Source organism: Salmo salar, chromosome 12 (genome assembly GCF_965601325.2).
Source record: "Salmo salar chromosome 12, fSalSal1, whole genome shotgun sequence".
Classification (NCBI taxonomy): Eukaryota; Metazoa; Chordata; class Actinopteri; order Salmoniformes; family Salmonidae; genus Salmo; species Salmo salar.
In genome coordinates this window covers 76,340,049-76,348,256 of record NC_138302.1, presented here as the reverse complement: position 1 = coordinate 76,348,256, position 8,208 = coordinate 76,340,049, and positions in this window count along the sequence as shown.

Below are 8,208 nucleotides of genomic sequence, written 5' to 3'. Positions count from 1 at the left end.
TGGACATCCTCTTCATCTTTGACATGCATTGATACATTATTACCTGGTAATAAGTCACACCACAAATGGCATATCCAATCAAATTTGGCATAGATCTGACAGTAGGCTATCTGCAATCAGTTGGCAGCATTTAGGAAAATGATGTTCCTTGCACAGTTTTTTTGCTAAATTTGTAATTCCAACAAAAAAAAGCTATGAACAACATTATCAGAGCAGGATGTATAATGTATGTGTGCAAAAAAAAAAGAAAAAAAAGTGCCCCCCCCCCCCCCCCCCCCACACACACACACACACACACACACACACACACACACACACACACACACACAGGCATACATGGACATAGAATCTCACATCACTCTTTTATAACACACTGAGGTACACTCTCTTCCCCTGTTGTGATCACTGGATACAGCAATATACAAAAATAGAATAACTAGAGTAACTGCATTTGGTCAACTCTCAACTCACTGCTCCACCTTAACTTTCACAAACTAAACTTGTGATGATAATGAGCTAGTATATGGTACATTTCCTGATACCAGTCAGGAAGACCAATAATGGTTTGTTTGATGGGCTCAGTCAGTCCCTGAGCTCTCCTGTGTTCTGCAGTAAACATATCTGTAGTAACTGCACGCTTTGTTATCTACCACACACTGTTAGCACAAAGTGCGTATGCAAATGCTGCTCTATTTTTGTCAAGGGTGATATATACAGAAGGAACAGACTTTAAGAAGTCCTTGTATCTCTCCCGCTCCTCTGTATTTGAGCTGGTTGGTATTGATATAATGTTTTAAAAGGAATGAAAAAATCTTTGAGGAAAAAAGGTTGATGTACTGTAATTATTCAAACATACTATGAGGCAAATTTCAACACACAAAAGGAAATGCACTATTCCAAATGAATGGCACATATGTAAATTGTTCACTTTCACATCTGACAGCGTTGCTGCTTTTGCAGATTGCTCAGGTGACATAAGTTGCAAATAAGTTGTAAAGGCATGTCAGTTGTCTGAAATCAGGCCTCGCATCTGCGTATTTTAGGGGAAACCATTTTATTCATTGGATATACAAAGGCTTGTGTTTTTTCCTTTGAAGATTTCTTCACATGTTCTGGCACATACGCAGGTACCTCACTGTTATGTACTATAGTGTTAATCAGGGGATGTCATCAAGCAAAGATCAGGACTGGAGAGTGATCTGACTGAAACAAGATTTCCATATAGGCAAAGAGGACATATAGGCAAAGAGACTTAGCAGGGGGAGTGTCTGTTAGAGGGAAAATCATCTCTGGACAATCCATACTCAAACAGCGAGGAAGGGGCATTAATAGTATGGAGTGGGTTTATCACCTGAGTGTGAGCCAATGAACAGAGCCCGGGGAGGGTGGTGTTGATGATGAGTATTCTCCTGCAACCATTTACCTCATTTGGTTGTCATGGCTACACAGCCAGAGGCCGGTGCTCTTGGAAGGCGAGGAGGGAACGGAGAGGGGAGAGGGAGAGATGTGGAGAAGCATGGCCCTCAGCATGTCTGCCTTGCATTTCCCTCTCCCACTGAACTAACTGGACCTGGCATCTAATCACACCGTCCCTGTGAACTGATCTCTGACTCCTTCCTCCGACTACTATTCCTCAGAGGAGGCTGGTGGGAGGGGCTATAGGAAGATGGGCTCATTGTAATATATGGAATGGAATCAATGGAATGGTGTCAAACACATTGTTGTGTTTGATGTGTTTGGTATCATTCCATATACTCCATTCCAGCTATTACAGTCAGCCCATTCTCCTATATCTCCTCCCATCAGCCTCCTCTGCTATTCCTCCTACAACTCTGACTCCTCTACAAGATAATATGATCTAATAGGTTTTCTAAGGTCATTTTTTCATTGCCTCTTTTTTGGCATCAGCCTTTTTTGGCCCCATATTGGCATTAGAGAAACAGTAGTATGTCCTTCAAGATTAAGGATTACGTATTTCTGCCACTAGTGACCTCTATTCCACATATACCAATAGATACTCCAACACTAATCATTTCAGATTACAGATTATTTTACATCCAATCATCTCTGTGTTTTCAGTCATTTTACGCAATCTTGCAAGGTCATACATATTATATTGTCCCTGCAAGTATATGCACAGCACACATTCTCTGTATGACCTTGAAAACGGAGTCTCTCAGATGGAAAAAGATTGCAGTTGATAAAATTCTGTATAATTGATGTTTTCACCCCCTTATACTGTATGTACTGGAAGTGACTAAGCTGCCAACAGTCCGAGTCACCGTCATCCATCCTATGACCTGGAAACCAAGACAGGAAACTCAGCAGCTTAAGGAGGAAGTCAGATAACACTGTGAAAGGAAAGTTTGGGCCTGCTGGCCCACAGTGGGATTGGAGGTGAAGGAGGAGGGTCAGGTTGCTGGGGTAAAAGGAGTCACCCCTCATACTTAGCTTCACCTAATGTAACCGGTGTGAAATGGCTAGCTAGTTAGCAGGGTGCGCACTAATAGCGTTTCAATCGGTGACGTCACTCGCTCTGAGACCTTGAAGTCATTGTTCCTCTTGCTCTGCAAGGGCAGCGGCTTTTGTGGAGCGATGGGTAACGATGCTTCGTGGGAGGCAGTTGTTGATGTGTGCAGAGCGTCCCTGGTTTGAGGCGAGGAGAGGGATGGAAGCAGTACTGTTACACTAAGACTGGCCTGTGTGCACAGGGACACGGGTGGTTTCAACTCTGGAGCATAAGGTAAGGAGATGAAAATAAAATGTTGGTCGATCCTGAGGTCTATATACAGTTGAAGTCGGAAGTTTACATACACCTTAAATATACATTTAAACTCAGTTTTTCACAATTCCTGACATTTAAACATAGTAAAAATTCCCTGTCTTAGGTTAGTTAGGATCACCACTTTATTTAAGAATGTGAAATGTCAGAATAATAGTAGACAGAATGACTAAATTCAGCTTTTACTTCTTTCATCACATTCCCACTGGGTCAGAAGTGTACATACACTCAATTAGTATTTGGTAGCATTGCCTTTAAATTGTTTAACTTGGGTCAAACGTTTCGGGTAGCCTTCCACAAGCTTCCCACAATATGTTGGGTGAATTTTGGCCCATTCCTCCTGACAGAGCTGGTGTAACTGATTCAGGTTTGTAGGCCTCCTTGCTCGCACACACCTTTTCAGTTCTGCCCACAGATTTTCTGTAGGATTGAGGTCAGGGCTTTGTGATGGCCACTCCAATACCTTGACTTTGTTGTCCTTAAGCCATTTTGCCACAACTTTGGAAGTATGCTTGGGGTCATTGTCCATTTGGAAGACCCATTTGCGACCAAGCTTTAATTTCCTGACTGATGTCTTGAGATGTTGCTTGAATATATCCACATCATTTTCCATCCTCATGATGCCATCTATTTTGTGAAGTGCATCAGTCCCTCCTGCAGCAAAGCACCCCCACAACATGATGCTGCCACCCCCATGATTCACGATTGGGATGGTGTTCTTCAGTTTGCAAGCCTCCCCCTTTTTCCTCCAACCATAATGATGGTCATTATGGCCAAACAGTTCTATTTTTGTTTCATCAGACCAGAGGACATTTCTCCAAAAAGTACGATCTTTGTCCCCATGCGCAGTTGCAAACCGTAGTCTGGATTTTTTTATTGGCGGGTTTTGGAGCAGTGGCTTCTTCCTTGCTGAGTGGCCTTTCAGGTTATGTTGATATAGGACTCATTTTACTGTGGATATAGATACTTTTGTACCTGTTTCCTCCAGCATCTTCACAAGGTTGGAGATGTCATTTACAAAATAGCCTCCAACACTCTACTCAGCAAATTGGATGCAGTCTATCACAGTGCCATCCGTTTTGTCACCAAAGCCCATATACTACCCACCACTGCAACCTGTATGCTCTCTTTGGCTGGCCCTCGCTTCATATTCATCGCCAAACCCACTGGCTCCAGGTCATCTATAAGTCCTTGTTAGGTAATGCCCCGCCTTATCTCAGCTCACTGGTCACCATAGCAGCACCCACCCATAGCATGCACTCCAGCAGGTATATTTCACTGGTCACCCCCAAAGCCAATTCCAACATTGGCCTCCTTTCCTTCCAGTTCTCTGCTGCCAATGACTGGAACGAACTGCAAAAATCACTGAAGCTGGAGACTCATATCTCCCTCACTAACTTTAAACACCAGCTGTCAGAACAGCTCACAGATCACTGCACCTGTACATAGCCCATCTGTAAATAGCCCATCCAACTACCTCATCCCCTTACTGTTATTTATTTTGCTCCTTTGCACCCCAGTATCTCTACATGCACACTCATCTTCTGCACATGTATCACTCCAGTGTTTAATTGCTTTATTGTAATTGTTTCATCACTATGGCCTATTTCCTTACCTCCCTTATCCTACCTCATTTGCACACACTGTATATAGACTTTTTATATTTTATTATTGACTTTATGTTTGTTTATTCCATGTGTTGTTGTTTGTGTTGCACTGCTTTGCTTTATCTTGGCCAGGTCGCAGTTGTAAATGAGAACTTGTTCTCAACTGGGCTACCTGGTTAAAAAAAAAGGTGAAATAAAAAATAAACTAAATAAAAAAGGTCCTTTGCTGTTGTTCTGGGATTGATTTGCACTTTTCGCACCAAAGTACCTTCATCTATAGGAGACAGAACGCGTCTCCTTCCTGAGCGGTATGACGGCTGCGTGGTCCCATGATGTTTATACTTGCATACTATTGTTTGTACAGATGAACGTGGTACCTTCAGGTGTTTGGAAATTGCTCCCAAGGATGAACCAGACTTGTGGTGGTCTACAATGTTTTTTTTCTGAGGTCTTGGCCGATTCTTTTGATTTTCCCATGATGTCAAGCAAAGAGGCACTGAGTTTGAAGACAGGCCTTGAAATACATCCAAAGGTACACCTCCAATTGACTCAAATGATGTCAATTAGCCTATCAGAAGCTTCTAAAGCCATGACATCATTTTCAGGAATTTTCCAAGCTATTTAAACCTGTTATGGACAGGAGTTCCGCTAGCGGAACCCCTCGCCAACAGCCAATGTAATAGCAGGGCGCGAAATACAAAACAGCAAAAATCTCATCATTCAATTTTCTCAAACATACTACTATTATACACCATTTTAAAGATAATCTTCTCGTTAATCCAACCACATTGTCCAATTTCAAAAAGGCTTTACGGCAAAAGCATAACATTAGATTATGTTAGGACATCAACTTCACAAGAAAAACCACACAGCCATTTTCCAAGCAAGGAGAGGCATCACAAAAAACAGAAATACAGCTAAAATTAATCCCTAACCTTTGACGATCTTCATCAGATGACACTCCCAGGACTCAATGTTACACAATACATGTATGTTTTGTTCGATAAAGTTCATATTTATATTAAAAAAAAACATTTTACATTGGCGCGTGATGTTCAGAAAATGTATTGCCTCCCAAAACTTCCGGTGAAGGAGCACATCAATTTACAAAAATAGTCATCATAAACGTTGCTAAACTTTAAAACAGTTATAGAAAGAATTATAGATACACTTCTCCTTAATGCAACTGCTGTGTCAGATTTCAAAATAGCTTTTCGGCGAAAGCACATTGTTCAATATTCTGAGTACAGAGCTCAGCCATCAAAGCAAGCAATACAGTTACCTGCCAAGTTCTGGAGTCAACTAAAATCAGAATTAGTATTATAAATCTTCACTTACCTTTGCTGATCTTCGTCGGAATGCACTCCCAGGACTCCCACCTCCACAAGAAATGTTATTTTTGTTCGGAAAACTCCATATTTATGTCCAAATACCTCCTTTTGTTCACGCGTTCAGATCCCTATCCAAAGGCAAAATGCGCGAGCGTAAAACCAGAGACAAAAAGTCAAAATGTTCCATTAACGTTCATAGAAACATGTCAAACGATGTTTACAATCAATCCTTAGGGTCTTTTTAACATAAATCTTTGATAATATTCCAACCGGACAATAGCGTATTCATTACAGAGGAAAAAGAAGGAGCAGTGCACTTGCGTGAATCCGCAGTAAACAACTCACTGGTCCCAGGCAGTCCACTGATTGACTGGGCTCTTATTCTCTGCCCAGTAACAGTAGAAGCATGAAACAATGTTCTAAAGACTGTTGACATCTAGTGGAAGCCTTAGGAAGTGCAATATGACCCCACAGACACTGTAGTTTCGATAGGGATTAGATAGAAAAACTCCAAGCCTCAGATTTCCCACTTCCTGGTTGGATTTTTCTCAGGTTTTTGCCTGCCATGTGAGTTCTGCTATACTCACAGACATCATTCAAACAGTTTTAGAAACTTCAGAGTGTTTTCTATCCAAATCTACTAATAAAATGCAAATATTTGACTCTGGGCCCGAGTAGCAGGCAGTTTACTCTGGGTACGCTTTTCATCCGAACGTGAAAATACTGCCCCCTATCCCTAACAGGTTTTAAAGGCCCAGTCAACTTAGTGTATGTGTAACGATCGTCCAAAGGATTAGACCAAGGTGCAGCGTGGTACGTGTTCATCTTGAATTTATTTAGACAGAACACTTCAACAAAAGAATAAACAATGACAAACGACCGTCACGTCTTGCAGGCTATAACGAGCAGTACAAAATTAAGATCCCACAACTACAGGTGGGGAAAGGCTACCTAAGTATGATTCCTAATCAGAGACAACGATAGACAGCTGCCTCTGATTAGGAACCATACTCTCCTCAACACAAATAAATAGACACCATAGAATGCCCACCCCACACCCTGACCTAACCACATAGAGAAACAAACCGTCTCTCTCAGGTCAGGACGTGACAGTATGTAAACTTCTGACCCACTGGAATTGTAAATAGTCAATAGTCCTGGTGGACATTTGATTAGTTGTTCAGCAGTCTTATGGCTTGGGGGAAGAAGCTTTTAAGGAGCTTTTGGTCCTAGACTTGGTGCGCCGGTACCGCTTGCCTTGCGGTAGCAGAGAGAACAGTCTATGACTTGGGTGACTGGAGTCTTTGACAATTTCTTGGGCCTTCCTCTGACACTGATTGAATAGAGCCCTTAACGAGGTCAATTTATTACCCATTATTGAAATTCCTGTCACAATCCTTTATACAAAATACCACCAAGACACTGATAACCAAGTGATATTAAGCCCCATTTACAGGTGTCCTTTGTCCTGATCTTGTCCACATTCTGATTAAGCCCACATTTTTAGACAGGTGTAGATGATTAAAAGACGTATTGTGATCTGATTGTGATCAGATCTTATAAGTGTAAACAGACAAGATCAGGATAAGATCAGGACAATATCAGGACAAAAGACGCATGTTAGAACCAGGTATAAATGGGCCTTCTGTCTGTAGTTAAGGCCATCTAAAGTTAACAGGGTGAGTGAAGGGAGAAAGGTGACTCCTTAGTGTTTTGTCTTGAGGCAGTTGTTATTTAACATAAAACCTTTATTTGAGGGATTTAACCCCATTAAACCGTTGATTAATTGCATAGTCCTGAATAGTCCTTTGTCGTGAAAAACTATGATATCATATAAAGTACCCAACAAAATACATCAAACTGAACAGTGAACACTCTGTTTTAGTGACATTCTATAAATATATATAGGTTTCCATATGGCCTACTTAAACTTTGAAGAGACATTGTGTTGAGCCAGCAATAAAGTGCAAAGTCAATATGAACTATATAAGCAATATGAGGTTGGAGGTGACTTGGAGCCACAGTATATTTGTCTGTTTCTATGCTTCAATCACTGGACCGCCCCTTCTGTTTACCCAACAGCGCTCTCTCTCTCCCTCTCTCTGTCTGTATGAATTCTAATTAATCGACATGTGTATCCCTCTAGCCCCTCTGAAGCAAACCTTCACTGTTTGTCTGCACTCCAGCCTTGGGATACACTCACATTGAGGCGAAGACAGTTACCTGGAAAAGGTCAGCCGTGTTTGTACTACTTAACCGAATCCACATGAGTCAAGTGCAATTAATGCTTTGTACTTGGTCCTGGAAAGGGAAGTACTATAGGGGGTGGACACAAGGGTCTAGAATAATGGACCGAAGCAAGCCACCAAAGGACAACAGGACTTTGTTTGAGAGGACCACTGTCTTAGTAGCTGTAAAATATAGGTTATGATGCCACAATCAATAAGTGATTTACATAAAGAATCAATTACAGTGAAATTATGTATTC